The sequence below is a fragment of the Oncorhynchus mykiss genome, chromosome 28, assembly GCF_057628025.1.
Source record: "Oncorhynchus mykiss isolate SJ-2025 chromosome 28, ASM5762802v1, whole genome shotgun sequence".
Lineage (NCBI taxonomy): Eukaryota > Metazoa > Chordata > Actinopteri > Salmoniformes > Salmonidae > Oncorhynchus > Oncorhynchus mykiss.
Genome location: NC_143049.1, coordinates 7,530,242 through 7,547,051, shown reverse-complemented (window position 1 = coordinate 7,547,051; position 16,810 = coordinate 7,530,242). Strand labels below are relative to the sequence as shown.

The 16,810-nt window shown below is 41.5% G+C and overlaps 2 non-coding genes across 2 annotated transcripts; both read left to right on the top strand.

Moving 5' to 3' along the window:
- The first annotated feature begins 12,792 nt into the window (after positions 1-12,792).
- On the top strand, positions 12,793-12,909 carry LOC149970695 (U5 spliceosomal RNA). The gene has a single exon (XR_016493081.1). It is a non-coding gene; the product is annotated as a U5 spliceosomal RNA (small nuclear RNA).
- Positions 12,910-14,789: 1,880 nt separating this feature from the next.
- On the top strand, positions 14,790-14,906 carry LOC118944895 (U5 spliceosomal RNA). Its single transcript, XR_005040300.2, has one exon. It is a non-coding gene; the product is annotated as a U5 spliceosomal RNA (small nuclear RNA).
- Positions 14,907-16,810: the final 1,904 nt, after the last annotated feature.

The window sequence follows — 16,810 nt, the reverse complement described above, 5'->3', positions numbered from 1 at the left end:
ATGCACCAAGGTGTTGTTGAGGTCCAGATAGTTGTCACCGTGGCCTGGTATGAAAAACTCTATGGGACCGTTGTCTGTAATGGCAGAGAGTGGCGCTATCTCCACATAACTGGACCTCTCTACTGAATGTTGGGTTAAGGGGGCTGTGAAAAGATCGAGCTCTGTCTTTATAGCTTCAGAGGACATGCGGTGTAAAAGAGCCATGGTGCTTGTTCTTTTAGAAAATACTTCCAAGTATTTTTTTTACCGTTTTTGGTCCAGACCTCCTCACTTTACCCCGTCTTTGACTAACTGAGTTTCTTTTAACCGTTAACCTCCGTTTTTTAGGCGCAAGCCTGCGCCTTATGCCCGGAGGTCTCTTTTTTGGTCATCAAGACAACATCAGCCCGAGCCTTCTTGACATAGCATTGGCTACAACCTCACTTACTATATTTTTTGCTGCTGATTTTAAATGCGGTTTGGCTATGCTGAGGCCTCTCTTCATAAACGGTAAAACCATCCTAAAGAGGTTACGAAATATACCTCCTATCCCCGAACCATACATGGTTGGGGGACCATAATAGCCGGGTAACCCATTACCCACTTGATCAACATAGTATGAGACATAACGGTTAGGGTCGAGATGTCAGTGTCCCATAACCCTTTTTAATTTATTTGTATTATGTATATAAAGTATATAATACTAATATTATATATGTAGAGAGGTTTTGGTGGGTCTAAAGTGGATTTTTACAATCGTTTTACCATAAGTAAATTCGATGTTTTCGCTCTGATCCGTTTTAAGCTCAACAAGACTGTTTTCAATATATTTCTTGCTTACAGGTACGTAGTGTGGCTTGTCGTGGGTGACAGTGACTATGTCCCCATCCTTTCCATCTATATGTACCGTTCTCAGGAGTGGCACACAGCTGTCTCCGACCCTTTGATAGGATATGATGTCGGTATACACAAATATGTTGTAAAATCCTGCATGTATATCTGCGGGGAATGGGAATAATTTATCTTTCACATACGTCCATTTATTGGGACCCATCCCCAACATGTAGGCTAAATTACCACCGGTCTTTATTCCCCAGGCAGCATCTCCTGAGATTTGTAAAAGTTTATGTATAGGGTTGTACATCAGGAATATTTCCATATTGTTCAGTGATAGGCGTTCATTCAACTCGGAGACGATCCTGTCGACGGTTCTATAGAACCCTTTTTTAACCTTAATAAGTTTTGCAGGTTCCGATAACTTTTTGCAATAAAAATCCCGGTCCTTATCATTGATATTATACCAGAAATGGGGGTATGTAATCTCGCTGAGACCTACTTCCCAGGCCTCTGACAACTCTATAGGCTTTGGAAAATTGGTTGTATAATTCGAACTCTGATTATTACGATATATATGTGCGGACGCATTACTGGGGAGAGTCAGGTAGAAACCGCTGTGTTCCATGATGCACTCCGGTGTACACACAAATGATGATGTATTTTATCATGCATTAGGGTTTAAATTAACCCCCGATGCCTCCACCACATCCTGCTCTAATACCCAACTGTTGAACTTTTGGGGCCAGTTTTTCCAGCGGACCAGCACCCATTTTTGACCCTTTTCTCTCTTTTGATCTAGAATCTCCTCCACGTGAAACACTTTGTCTTTGCCCAACTGTACCTCCGGTAATTCCTTCTCATAAAAAGATCCCTCTATAAGTTCCCCGTCATAATCTTTTAATGTGTAGACCAGGGGTATGCGCGGCAGACATTGGGGCGGCAGGGTAGCCTAGTGGTTAGAGCGTTGGACTAGTAACCGCAACGTTGCAAGTTCAAACCCCCGAGCTGACAAGGTACACATCTGTCATTCTGCCCCTGAACAGGCAGTTAACCCACTGTTCCTAGGCTGTCATTGAAAATAAGAATTTGTTCTTAACTGACTTGCCTAGTTAAATAAAGGTAAAATAAAAATAAATAAAAAACTGTGAATAGCTCATCACTGTATCCTTGCTCATATTTTTTGTTGAAAACACCCCTCAACTTGGATATACGAACCAAGTCCCCCACAATTAATTTTTTTCTTACGGCGAAGGGGGAACACACCATACAGATTTTTAAAGACTTGAAAAGAGTTTTCAGAAGAGACCTCGGAGGGTTTCATCCGTATACTCTTATGATAACTATTGTTATACCCAATTACTAAATCTTGAACTATATCGATATATCTATGCGTGTTGTGAGCTGTAAAATAGTGCCACATCCGCTCCTTCAGAGTTCTGTTAAAGCGTTCAACAACTGAAGCTTTCAAATCCGAGCCTGTAGCAAAATGTCCTATATTGTGCTTCTTCATGAGTTTCTGAAAAGTATTATTAAAAAATTATTTTCCGCCATCAGTCTGCACTTTCTTGGGGGCTCCTCCTTCCTTCAAGATAGAGTCAAAGGCCCGGGTCACCTCTGCCCCGCTCTTATTTTTTAAGACCCTGACAAAAGCTATTTTAGAGAAAATATCTATAACCGTTAGCATGTAGCGATTTCCATAATTTTTATCTGCAAGGGCCTGCATGTCACATAGATCAGCCTGAAATTGGGACAATGGTTGGGTAGAAAAAACGATTTATTGGAAATTGTTTTCTTACGGGTTTATGTAGAGTGTGCGAATCCTGCTCTGATAGCCACTCATTCACTTTAGCATCGCTTAACCGGCTACCTGTTTCTTCGGCTATAGCTCTCTGTAAATGTTCCTTACCCCCATAAGACCCAGGATTAGAGTGATTATAATAAATGTTTTTCAACATCTGCTCTGCCATCCTTCTTGCCTCTCTGAGGTACAATAACGTTAATGAGCCACTTTCAAATAATGAAAACATTTCATTTTCATTTTTGGGATTTTTATTTTCAAGAAAACATTATGTATTACGTATACAGACAGTTCAGAATTCGTTGCAGGATACATGTCCCCGTTTTCTCAATTATCGCATCATGCAAAACCCTGTATATTTGGTTTAGATTAACAGGCTTGTGTCGCTGAATTTTTACAACACACACATCCGCTATAAAAGTATATAAACAACAAATATGATACATGTTACAATTAAATGGTGTTTCAAACAAATAAAGTAAAATCTTAGACAAGGTTGTTTCTAGTTCTTCAGAATCACCACCAAGCCGGAATACCATTTGTGTCCATTGTAGACACTCGCCCGCATGTCGTACATGATTCATGATTTGTTCCATTTTCAGCACACGCTCTACATTAGTCCAGGAATTGTGGGTTGTGTAGAATGATACATTGTTCACTTTATTTTCAATAATTTGATGCATAACATTTGTAAGTTCTCTCAAAAGAAAAAAAATATTTATTCTCTCTAACATCACATACACATAGTTACCCATTGCTTTACATCTAAATAACAAAAATGTCACTCGGTCTCTTGGGGTTTATTGAGCCAGAAAGTCCTCACATCAGCCACCACAGCCTCCCTGTATTTGTTATCGTCCACCAGGGTGTGTCGGATTTCTTTGAGTTTCTCGTGGATGTAGATCGCCTCCTTCAGTTCATGTAGGAATGCCTCGGTTACCCCGTAAACTCTGGGGATAGACGGCACAAGGCCCATAGACTCCAGGGCTCTAACAAGCGATGGTATAAACCTGCAGGACCAAAGTCTTTTCACCAGCACCTCAAAATGGTTGAAGAAGTAATATATTGGGGGGTCGTATAGGCATGGATGCCTGCGCTGGTTGGGGTGATTGATCTCACAACCGATGCATTTTTCTCGTATATATTCTCCAATCACCACGTCTAAAAGCGTGGCTACAGAGGCCTTGATGGTGTCCACAAAAATAGTACTGACCACCCCATCACACATGTCCTCAGGCTGTGTACATGTAGGGGGTGTCGCGGGTCTTGCCAGGGGGGAGTAGAATGTTGGGCTGCGAGGCATACAATCCTTAGGGTCGGGCCCCCATGACGTTTCGGAGTTCTGGTATGCGGTAGGAATATCCATGGTTAATGCGTAAGTGAAGAACTGTAGGTTAAGGACCCTCCTTTTATTGTTGAACCAGCCCTCGGGGTATCAGGGCGTGGTTAACGCAGCCGCGTACTTAGTTTTCTTCGCCGGCTGACCCTTCTGACGATGTACCTTCTTGGGGCTCCTTTGAATCATAATCCTCAGGATTCGTATATATTATGCACTTCTTTAGCCGAACAATGCTCTGTCGCTGTTGGCTCTGTACAAACAGAGCGTCCAACAACTCCAACATTTTCAATTCCATTAAATCCCAACTTTTAAAAGGAATAAGCCGCCGAAAAACCGTCCAGTCTTCAACCCCATAGTCCACTCCTAATGTCTGGTCGGTATATTCTTCTCCTTCGGCTACCGTATAGCGGTTCACTCTACAGGCCAAGTAATCAAACAGATACCCCCAATGCTGTCCATTAGACATCAGCACTTGATCTTTCAGCGCAGTTGCGGGAGGTATCTGGGTTCTATACATACTTAGAAACCGCTTTTTTGGAGTATCGTATATTGCGGCAGTAAACTTTGCCCTTTCTCTATGTCTCAGCCGCGGTCCTGCTTCCGTTGTTACAGTCATCACACCTTTGCCACTGATCGCAAAATCCATGTTTAAAATCTTGTTTACTGTTCTGGGATCGCACGCCTTGTTCTGGACATTTATTTATAATGCGTATGCCCAGCCAATACCCCGAACATTCCTGCTTCATCAGATAACAACCATAAGGGTAATAAAACTGGGGGTGGGGGCCATACACGTTCAAAAGTTCAAACACTGAACCCCCCCCCCCCCCCCCCCCAGTTCAACCAGGTCCCTAGACATCAATCAGCATGACTACTTCAAAGGATGCAATATAGATATAAAATAACACACACCCTCTAACACGTGACCACAGGAACAGGATTGCCTGGCCGGAGGCCCATATTTGGACATGTACACGTCATCATGGACACAGGGTCATAAATCAATAACTTTTGTCTACTTTATTCTCTCTGTAATGCCTTCTGGCAATACTCGAGATGCAGTCTTAGTCTCTGCTGCTGACAAGGTGGGACAGCAGCACATGATTGGTGAATTAGATACACAGGTAAAGATGGTGCTTCTCAGGTGCCTGAACCAGCTTTAAGCCTGTGTGAAAATGACACCAAGGAGAGGGCTGGGTCCACTGGAGTCAACGGCAATGTTAAAGCTCATTTTACAAAAGGCTTGAATGCTGCTCCCCTCACAATTCCAAGTAATGAGTCAGATGAAGAAATAGATAGTGAATATTTTCAGCTGTTTGCAAGAAATAAGAGGTCATTGGCGAAAGCTAGGGAGGTGATGGGATCTGGAAAAAAGAAGGAGAGGAAAGGAGAGATATGTTTAACAACCTTAAAACACTGTTCAGAAAACTATACTGGTAGGAGATTTTAACGTGAAGTGTACTAGAATGGATGTCTCGAGATGTGATAGTTTCAGACATGATTCGTCTAGTATGGAAATTAATGAATAAGGAGAATCTTGTAGATATATGGAGGGCTGAAAATTTAAATAGAAGAGTGTTTTTGAGAAGGCAGGTGGTGTTAAATGAATTAAAACAAAGCAGAATTGATTTATGTCTAGCAAAGGAAGATGTGGTACAGCATGTTCAGAAGATGTCATATAACTTAACAGCATACAGTGATCATGCAGTAATGGCATTTCAAATAGGTTTTGCAGTGGAGATGAGAGGGGGAGGTGTCTGGTGTTTAAATGCCAGTCTGTTAAAGGAGGAAACTTATATAAAAAAAATTGTTGAATGTATCGAAGGTGAAATGTCTAATGTACTGTTAAAAGAGAATGTGAAAGTTAAAGTAAAAAACAGGAGTATTAGGTACTCTAAAAATCGTAACCGTGTAGATAAGCAGAAAGGAAAAAATGCCTAGAAATAGGATATTACATGAACTTGAAAAGGCTGATGCGGATCAAGACTATGATGTTGTGAACTATTTGAAAATCCATGCAGAGCTAGGGTTTTATGAAAAAAATAAACGTTTAGGTGCTATTGTTAGGAGTAAGGCACAGTACGCCTTGGAGGGAGAGAAATGTACTTCCTTTTCTCTGGGGCTTGAAAAATGAAAGCAATTTAAGAGTTATATAGTAGAATTGGAAAATGAAAAAGGTGTAAAGGTAAATGATTTTGTTGACATCTTATATTCAGTTGAATCCTTTTACAGACATCTTTATAAAAAGAATGATGTGGATAAAGTGTGTGTTGCAAAACTGTTGGAGAAAATCAGTGCCAAAGTATCTCAGGCAGATAGAATGATGTGTGATGAAGAGATTTCAATTATGGAAATCAAGGAAGCAATTGAGAACACTCAAGGAAATAAAAGTCCAGGTTTGGATGGTTTAACAAATTAATTCTATAAAGCTTTTGTGGATATTTTGGCACCCATTTTATTGAAGGTTTTTCAGTATATGGTAGAGAAAAATGTGACAAGGCCAGCTGCGGAGAAAGTTTGGAAAATAATTTCTGACTTTGGACGTAAAAAAGATATGGAAACAATAAATGTAAAATATAATAGTATGGAATGTGAAAGTAACGATTTTAAAATAAAGCATAATTGTATATTTACAAAAGTGGTTTTACATCAAATCAATAGGGAAATAAAAAGATAATGTGGAAAATGTAATGCATTTGTTTGTGGAATGTGAGGAGTTAAGATTTATTTTGTAAAGTAAAGGAAATTATACATAGAAACTGGGGGGGTTGATATTTTGAGGAATTGTTGTTATTTGGTGTGTCTGGTAAATGTGAGGGTGTTAATGTGGGTTTGTTGAATGTTGTTTAGAGTTTTGCGAGGTATGCTATTTTGAGGGGAAGAGGGTAAGGGATGTGGGATATTTTTCTAGTGTTGTTTAAGAAGCATATAGATATGTTTTATTGTAATGGAAGGGAATGTTTTGATGAAGCTTTTGTGAACGGGAGTGGGTTGATTTCAAGGGTGGATGGTGGAAGAATCACTAATCATTTTTGAAAGTATTGGTATGTTTATTTCGTTTTGGTTTTCATAGTTGTTCGGGAGTTGATTTCAACATGCCTGTTTTGTGAGATTGGAATTTAGGTTAGGTTTTTATTATTAGTTTTTGTTGTATTTTATTTATTTGAGTTCATTGATTTGATAGACAGGTGAACAATTCACCCCCTATTTTAGTCTTGGGTTTTGTTTATTGTGCATTTTATAAAATATTGTAATTGTACGCCCAATCTCGTCAGATCTCGGAAGCTTAGCAGGGTCAGGCCTGGTTAGTACCTGGATGGGAGACCGCCTGGAAATACCAGGTGCTTCAAGCTTTTTGTCCACTAGGGGGTGCTCTTGCATAATTTCATCAGCAACAATGCCTTGTGGAATTTAAACATTTTGTCCGTTTTTTCCCCACAAGGCCGAAATATGTGCCCTCGTTTTGAAATAAGTAAGCAAGGTTAGTTTGTATTTCATCCAACGATCTGTGCTACAAAATGATGGCTACAGTCTATGCAATGTCTTCCACTTTTTGAGTGACACAAAGTTGAAGCTGCTCTTCTAATTGGTGAAATAGCAACAGCTGTTATTCAGACTCACTTTCACTTTATATAGTGCACCAAGAGATCATTTCTTGCTTACTACCATACCAGCCTGAATACGTCCGATCTCGGAAGCTAAGCAGGATCGGGCCTGGTTTGTACTTGGATGGGAGATTGCCTGGGAATACCATGTGCTGTAAACATTTTGCTCCAGCAGAGGGTTCTCTTGTGTCATGTGTGGAGCAACTGCCTTTTATTTATCGCCCTAATAATGTTGTGTCTTTTTATTGGACTAAATGCAGTTTCTTAGTGCTTCCCTGCCCTGCCCTGATCAAATCAAATAATGGACAATGCGTTTACCTCAAAATCTAGGCAGTGCATTCAGCATTTGTTTTTAGGCTAGGAGACTGTCAATGTCTGTAGTCCATTAGGGCCCAGGTTTTCGCTCTCAAAAGTACACATTTTTAATAGAAATAAAACACGATTGGATGTTCTATGTCCACGACAACGTTTAAAACCCTAGCAGGAAACCACTTTTGAGGTCTGGGAAAAAATGAAGACATATCGATTTTGGGGTGTAGATACCCTTTAAAGGCAAGTGTCCACCAGGAAGAGACCTTTGTTTTGTTAAGCGGTGTTGCTGTAGTGCTCATGTGATTGCGGAGTTTGCAAAACAACTGGCCACTGGATTGATGCAAATAATCATGACATAATTCTGCCAGGCTGGCATAGGCTACTTTGCAGTTAACATTTGATTGAGAAGGTTTTTGTGGGAAGCCTTTCTTTCTCTATCAGAAGGTTATCATTAGCCTCATCGCTAACGGCTACACAAAGTGTAGACATGCGCGCGCTCCACACGCATGCGCACAGAAACTGGGCAGTCCTGTGCAGTTTCTGAAAGTTGCGTGGAAATACGAATCACTGATGCAATTTGTTCATGTCTTATGATTCACTTGGGCAAATGAATGGATTTTCTAACAAGTTGAAGGGATTGAGTTGATTTCCTCAGTTCAAAGCATTTTTGAATATTGTTGAATTTCAGTTTAATGTCTGTATTTCATGATTCCGTGTGGGCGCGCCGTATTTTACAGGGCCCTAGTCCATGAAGTTGTCATAAGTGTTAGGGTTGCGTCAATTGAATCTGGCATCAGGACAGAAGGTGACACGGTGTGACTGAGAATCTTCTGTTTTTTATTATTAGTCAAGCAATGAATGGTAAATGCAATTTTCGTATATACGGGTTCACTGTAACACCACGCAGGGCAGAACAGAGAACTAACTAGTTCCTGACAAAGTTCTTCTAATATACTCTGACAGAAGTAGTTCCCGCTTCTGAGCTGGCCTGTCAGTAGAGGCAGAGCGTGGTTTAGACTCACTCAGCCTATCGTTGGCGCAGAGGCTGGTCCCAGCCCCCAGGTGCTCCCGTTGGCAGGTGTAGTTGTTGCAGGGCAGAATATGTTATGAGCCCACACCTCTGTTTCCCGTTATTGCCAAGTTTGAGTTCTAACAAAAGACAGTCTGTTGTTTGCTACACTACGTTCTGTATGTGTCCACAACAACTCGTGATAACTGCCCACACCCAAGGTTATCCATAGCCTTCAGCTAGTCACACAATATGTTGCACACTTTTATTACAGCTTCAGCTTAAACAAAATCTGAATAGCAAGCCAAACATATTTTCAACCCTCACAATATGTCCTCTTTTTTTCCCCCACAAGAGTGAAATATATGGGCTGGAAATGTGAGCAAGTTTTGAGCTTTCTCAGTGTGTGTCACAAGGTGGACATTTCTCTGTCCCCCTATGAGTGAGTGACACATTTACTTTATATAGTGTTCCAAGAGATTGCCCTTCGCTTACGGCCATACCAGCCTGAATACGTGCTTCCGGTGAGGAAAGTGAGACAGGTGCGGTTGATAGAGCTGTGAGTGAGTGTTTGCACAAGGTTTTTTTTCTTGAGCGCTTTGTTGGTTATATTTCAACAGCTTTCGAAGTATACTTTTGATTTTTGCAGTTGAAAAAGTTTAGGTTTGGTTCGTTCTTCCCCCCTTGCAGTTTTGCTGCTTGGGGGAGAGTTTTCTCATGTATTTTGGTTTACTATGACGGACAACAATGGAATGGAAAAGGACAAAGGCAATGCACAATGGACAAAATATGGACCTGAAGGTGGGTTAAAATATGGCAAAGAACGAACGGAGGTAGTGGAATTGATAGAATAACGACGATGGAATTACTCAAATCAATTAAGGAAGTGTGCGAAGAGGTGGTGGGGTGCAGAATAAAAGGAGACAGGAAATATGAAGTCACGATGCGGGATGCAAAAGGAAAAGAGAGGTTAATGGATGTTTCATGATGAAGGACACGAAGATAATGGTGAGAGACGAGATTACAAACAAACTAATAGTCTCGTTTATGAACTTGACGGTTTATATTGAAGATGGTGCTATACTGGAAAAACTGCGCAGCTGGGGTGTAGCTGCCCTCACGGATATCCGAAGGAGAGTTTGGCTGGGGATGGAGATCGTGGATGGAACGACATACTGTAAGGTGAAGTTCACTGACACCGTGCAGTCATTTCCGTACTCCACAAAGTTCGAGACACTGGAGGGGCGAATATTTCAAAGTGATTCATGACAAGCAGGTCAGGGTGTGTCGCTTGTGTATTCAACCTGGACATATTTTAAAAGACTGCCCTGACGTTAGGTGTTTTAAGTGCAGAAACGAGGGACACTATGCCAGAGAATGTGTCGGAGTAAGGGAGAGGGCAGTTTGCGGAGGATGCAGGTTAAGAACATAGGAGTGCAGGTGTGGAGAGGTATTGCCGGTGGAGAGAAGTCAAGAGCTATTCGATGAAGCAGCTGTATCACCGCTTGGAGAAGAAAATGACAGAGAAGAGTATGTGGAAAAGAGCGGAGATGAGGAGAGCGAGAAGGTGGCGAAGCAGAGGGAGGATGAAATAGGGAGCAGCATGGATTCAGAGATGAGAAGAGGGACTTTTCAGGAGGAGGGGGAGATTGGGCTGGGTGTAGGCACTGGGGACGCACAGTTTTTATAGGAGGCTCGGCCCATGTGGCTGCCTCGGGAGGAGGTGAAGCGGAGGGGAGTGGGACACTGACAATGATGGAGGAGACGGAAATGGATACAGAAAGCACAACAGACACGGAAAAGAAGAATTTGAGTTGGTTGGATGAGATGGATTTAGAGTTGATTTCGGATACAGACGACACTGAAAAGGTTGACAGAATAAGAGGAGGCCTAAGGAAGAGGAAAGCAGGGGACGTGAAAAAGGATGGAAAAGGGAAAAAAACAAGACAACAAGTAAAGGACAATGAAGGTACATTTGTTTATTATTTATTGAAATGGTTAATTGTATGTCCCTAAATGTAAATCGTTTAAGGACAATGGACAAATTTCAAAATATAATTCAAATGAAGAACGTGGATATCTTGTGTTTACAAGAGACCTATTGGGACAATGATTGTGTATTGAAATTAAAAAAAAATATGGAGGTATTTTATTTTTGTGAATAATGGTAAGGGGAATTCTAGTGGCGTTGCCGTTTTATTGAGGAAGGAGTGGTGGACAAAGTGGTACATATACATGATAACAATGGGAGGATTTTAGTTTTAGATTTTGAGTATATGGATATGATTTTTAGAATTATAAATGTTTATGCGCCAAATAACGAAATAGAGTGCAAGGTTTTATTTATTGAAGTGGGATGATGGTGTGTGGGAAATTGCATTGTGGTGGGAGATTTTAATGTGAAAATTGACATATTAGACATGACAAGTGGAGCTATCTTTAGAAATGATGCATCTAGGGCAGTTTTAAAGAAGCTGATGTTTGAGAAAAAAACTTAGACATATGGAGAGATGAAAATCCATATAAACGGGAATTTTCTAGAAGGCAGGTGGTTTTAGGGGAATTAAAACAACTAGAATAGATCAGGTTTTGGTTAAAGAAGGCGTAAGAGATTTTATGAAAGATATCAAGTATGTTTTTACAACTTTTAGTGACCATGCATGTTTAATTTTCTCTGTGGGTTTAGAAAAGGAAAGAACAGGGGGTGGTACGTGGTGTATGAATGAGAGTTATTTGGGGGATGAGGATTATTGTAAACAACTTAAATCTTTGATAACATGTGAAATGGAGGATAATGATAAGTGTTTATTTTATTTTTTTATTTATTTTTACCTTTATTTAACTAGGCAAGTCAGTTAAGAACAAATTCTTATTTTCAATGATGGCCTAGGTTAATGATGGCCTGGGTTAACTGCCTGTTCAGGGGCAGAACGACAGATTTGTACCTTGTCAGCTCGGGGATTTGAACTTGGAACCTTTCGGTTACTAGTCCAACGCTCTAACCACTAGGCTACCCTACCCTGGTGGGACAAGGTTAAGGAAAAAATAAAGTTTTTAGTATAAGATATGCAAGGAAAAAGTGAGGTAGGATGAAAAGAAAATAAAATGAGTGGAGAGTTAAATTAGATGAAAAAATGGGGAAGTGTGACAGCGAACCTAATTATAATATAGAAAGTTTTCTAGAGTTGAAAGCAAAATTGGACTGCCGGCTGAGTTTTACCTCAAATTTTGGGGTATGTTTGGACCGGTGGTACTCGAAGTCCTGACGGCCGTTCTCAAGACTGGAGTCCTGGGCAGGTCAATGGCTGTAGGTGCTGTCCCTCTACAAGAAGGGATACACCGCCGATCTTAGCAACTGGTGGCCGTTGACCATGCTGTGCGTAGATAAGATACTAGCTAAGGTCATGGCAGACCGTTTGCGCACAGCCCTTCCCTACGTTGTCCATGAGGATCAAACGTGTGGGGTGGAAGGTTGTTCCATTAGGTGGAACCTCCAACTGATCAGGGACTCCATCGCCTGGGTTGAGGATAGAAGTCTACCTCTGATGGTAGCTGCGATTGATCAGGCCAAGGCTTTTGATCGCGTCAGTAGGGTTTTTCTTTTCAGAGTGTTAGGTAGGTTAGGGTTTAGTGATCGCTTTATAAAGTGGATCAAGATTTTGTATGTGGGAGCAGGGTGCCGGGTGAGCATAAACAGCCATCTGGGCGACGTGTTTGGCCTCTCTTCAGAGGTCAGGCAGGGATGCCCGCTCTCGGCACTCCTTTTCATGCACTATATGGAGCCCCTGGCGGCTGCCATTAGGGCTGATGCATGGGTGGAGGGCTTGCTGGTCCCTGGGAGCGGCAGTTTACGTGTTAAGGTGACAGTACGCCGATGACACCACCTTGCTTTTGTGCAAGGGCCCCGACCTCTGGCTTCTGGTTTCTCTTCATTACGCACAAGCCTTTCGCCTTTTACTAAAGACTTCGGTGGAGAGGAACACTTACGAGTTCAACATATTTTTGGAGGGGATTTGCTTCTGTCAGAGCCAGGTATCTTGTTTCAAGAGAAATTGACAGAGATGACGCTGAGACTTTTTGCTCAGGTGTTTGACTGCTGACCGGTTTATTTTTTTACTCAAAGTAGTGGCTCGGGCAATTGAGTTCGATTTTTTGTGAATAATGGTAAGGGGAATTCTAGTGGCGTTGCCGTTTTATTGAGGAAGGAGTGGTGGACAAAGTGGTACATATACATGATAACAATGGGAGGATTTTAGTTTTAGATTTTGAGTATATGGATATGATTTTTAGAATTATAAATGTTTATGCGCCAAATAACGAAATAGAGTGCAAGGTTTTATTTATTGAAGTGGGATGATGGTGTGTGGGAAATTGCATTGTGGTGGGAGATTTTAATGTGAAAATTGACATATTAGACATGACAAGTGGAGCTATCTTTAGAAATGATGCATCTAGGGCAGTTTTAAAGAAGCTGATGTTTGAGAAAAAAACTTAGACATATGGAGAGATGAAAATCCATATAAACGGGAATTTTCTAGAAGGCAGGTGGTTTTAGGGGAATTAAAACAACTAGAATAGATCAGGTTTTGGTTAAAGAAGGCGTAAGAGATTTTATGAAAGATATCAAGTATGTTTTTACAACTTTTAGTGACCATGCATGTTTAATTTTCTCTGTGGGTTTAGAAAAGGAAAGAACAGGGGGTGGTACGTGGTGTATGAATGAGAGTTATTTGGGGGATGAGGATTATTGTAAACAACTTAAATCTTTGATAACATGTGAAATGGAGGATAATGATAAGTGTTTATTTTATTTTTTTATTTATTTTTACCTTTATTTAACTAGGCAAGTCAGTTAAGAACAAATTCTTATTTTCAATGATGGCCTAGGTTAATGATGGCCTGGGTTAACTGCCTGTTCAGGGGCAGAACGACAGATTTGTACCTTGTCAGCTCGGGGATTTGAACTTGGAACCTTTCGGTTACTAGTCCAACGCTCTAACCACTAGGCTACCCTACCCTGGTGGGACAAGGTTAAGGAAAAAATAAAGTTTTTAGTATAAGATATGCAAGGAAAAAGTGAGGTAGGATGAAAAGAAAATAAAATGAGTGGAGAGTTAAATTAGATGAAAAAATGGGGAAGTGTGACAGCGAACCTAATTATAATATAGAAAGTTTTCTAGAGTTGAAAGCAAAATTGGACTGCCGGCTGAGTTTTACCTCAAATTGTGGGGTATGTTTGGACCGGTGGTACTCGAAGTCCTGACGGCCGTTCTCAAGACTGGAGTCCTGGGCAGGTCAATGGCTGTAGGTGCTGTCCCTCTACAAGAAGGGATACACCGCCGATCTTAGCAACTGGTGGCCGTTGACCATGCTGTGCGTAGATAAGATACTAGCTAAGGTCATGGCAGACCGTTTGCGCACAGCCCTTCCCTACGTTGTCCATGAGGATCAAACGTGTGGGGTGGAAGGTTGTTCCATTAGGTGGAACCTCCAACTGATCAGGGACTCCATCGCCTGGGTTGAGGATAGAAGTCTACCTCTGATGGTAGCTGCGATTGATCAGGCCAAGGCTTTTGATCGCGTCAGTAGGGTTTTTCTTTTCAGAGTGTTAGGTAGGTTAGGGTTTAGTGATCGCTTTATAAAGTGGATCAAGATTTTGTATGTGGGAGCAGGGTGCCGGGTGAGCATAAACAGCCATCTGGGCGACGTGTTTGGCCTCTCTTCAGAGGTCAGGCAGGGATGCCCGCTCTCGGCACTCCTTTTCATGCACTATATGGAGCCCCTGGCGGCTGCCATTAGGGCTGATGCATGGGTGGAGGGCTTGCTGGTCCCTGGGAGCGGCAGTTTACGTGTTAAGGTGACAGTACGCCGATGACACCACCTTGCTTTTGTGCAAGGGCCCCGACCTCTGGCTTCTGGTTTCTCTTCATTACGCACAAGCCTTTCGCCTTTTACTAAAGACTTCGGTGGAGAGGAACACTTACGAGTTCAACATATTTTTGGAGGGGATTTGCTTCTGTCAGAGCCAGGTATCTTGTTTCAAGAGAAATTGACAGAGATGACGCTGAGACTTTTTGCTCAGGTGTTTGACTGCTGACCGGTTTATTTTTTTACTCAAAGTAGTGGCTCGGGCAATTGAGTTCGATGACTGGCGTATTTGCCGGGCTTTGAACAAATACTGGGCGTAAAGAGCTAGTGACTTAAAACCTGTTACGACTCTAGGGGGAGTATTTTCATTTTTGGAAAAAAAACGTTCCCGTTTTAAAAGGGATATTTTGTCAGGACAAGATGCTAGAATATGCATATAATTGAGAGCTTAGGATAGAAAACACGCTAACGTTTCCAAAACCGTAAAGATATTGTCTGTGAGTATAACAGAAATGATGTTGCAGGCGAAAGCCTGAGAAAAATCCAATCCGGAAGTGACTCATCTTTTGAAAGCTCTGCGTTCCAATGAGTCCCTATTGAGCTGTGAATGGGCTGTCAACCAGATTACGCTTTCTACGCATTCCCCAAGGTGTCTACAGCATTGTGACGTAGTTTTACAAATTTATGTTGAAGAATAGCCGTAGGCGGCTACATTGCGCAAGTGGTCACCTGATGGCTCCCAGGATGACTCTCACGTAAAATACAGAGGTAGCCAGTACTCCAATCGGTCCTACTGAAAAACGAATTGTCCCGATGGATATATTATCGAATAGATATTTGAAAAACACCTTGAGGATTGATTATAAACAACGTTTACCATGTTTCTGCCGATATTATGGAGCTAATTTGGAATATTTTTCACAGTTTCGTGACTGCAATTTTTGGGGGATTTCTCAGCCAAACATGAAGAACAAACGGAGCTATTTCGCCTACAAAAATAATATTTTTGGACCTGATTTCCGTGACCAAGTTACCTGCTGCTAGCTGGACAAAATGCCATGCTAGGCTATCGATAAACTTACACAAATGCTTGTCTAGCTTTGGCTGTAAAGCATATTTTGAAAATCTGAGATGACAGTGTTATTAACAAAAGGCTAAGCTGTGTCTCAATATATTTCATTTGTGATTTTCATGAATAGGAATATTTTCTAGGGATATTTATATCCGATGCGTTATGCTAATTAGTGTCAGGTGATGCTCCCGCATGCGGGATGGGAAGTCAGTAGAGGTTAACAAAGTCCCTTAATTTATATTTTGTTTTTCCCCTCCCCTGTGTATCCTTTTGTCTTCCCTTAGCTCCTCCCACTGTCTTCAGTTTTGTGTTGTCTGCTAGCTGGGATGGCCTGCTAGCCTGGCCCGCGATTGAGGAAGCTAAGCAGGGTCAGTGATTGAGGAAGTTGTTGCAAGCAAGTTGGTTTGTAGGAGAGGGAATTGTTTGCTGCTTTTTGGTATACATGTATTTTGTTTGGCAAGTTGTTTGAAATAGTTTATTTATTATTTTTTTTATTGTTAGTTGAGTTGATTTTCCCCTAGCAGCTTGTGGTGTTGGGGGAAAAGGTATCTTTGTGTAACCAGATGGATTACAATGGCTTCTATGACCAACATGAGGAAACTGAAAGAGTGCGGAACATGGAGAAAATAATCCTGGTGCACCACCATCGAGGGAGAAGTTCTATGATAGGGCTTGTACTGTGGTGGTGGATATCACTGGGAATCGTAAACTAACGATGACAAGGCGGTGACAGGGTAGAGATTCAAGGGGGATCAGAAGTACGAGATAACGATGTCGCATGTCCATGGGAAGGAGTGACTGATGGATGGACTGAAAATCAAATCTTGTACGGTAATGGCGAGGGACGTTTCATTGGATGAACTGGTTGCGTCCTTCATGAATATATCTGTTTATATTAGCGATGATGCTGTTGTTGCCAAATTGGAAGGATGGGGTGTGTCGGCGGTTTCTGATTAAGAGGAGATTATGGCTGGTAATGGAGATTGCGGAT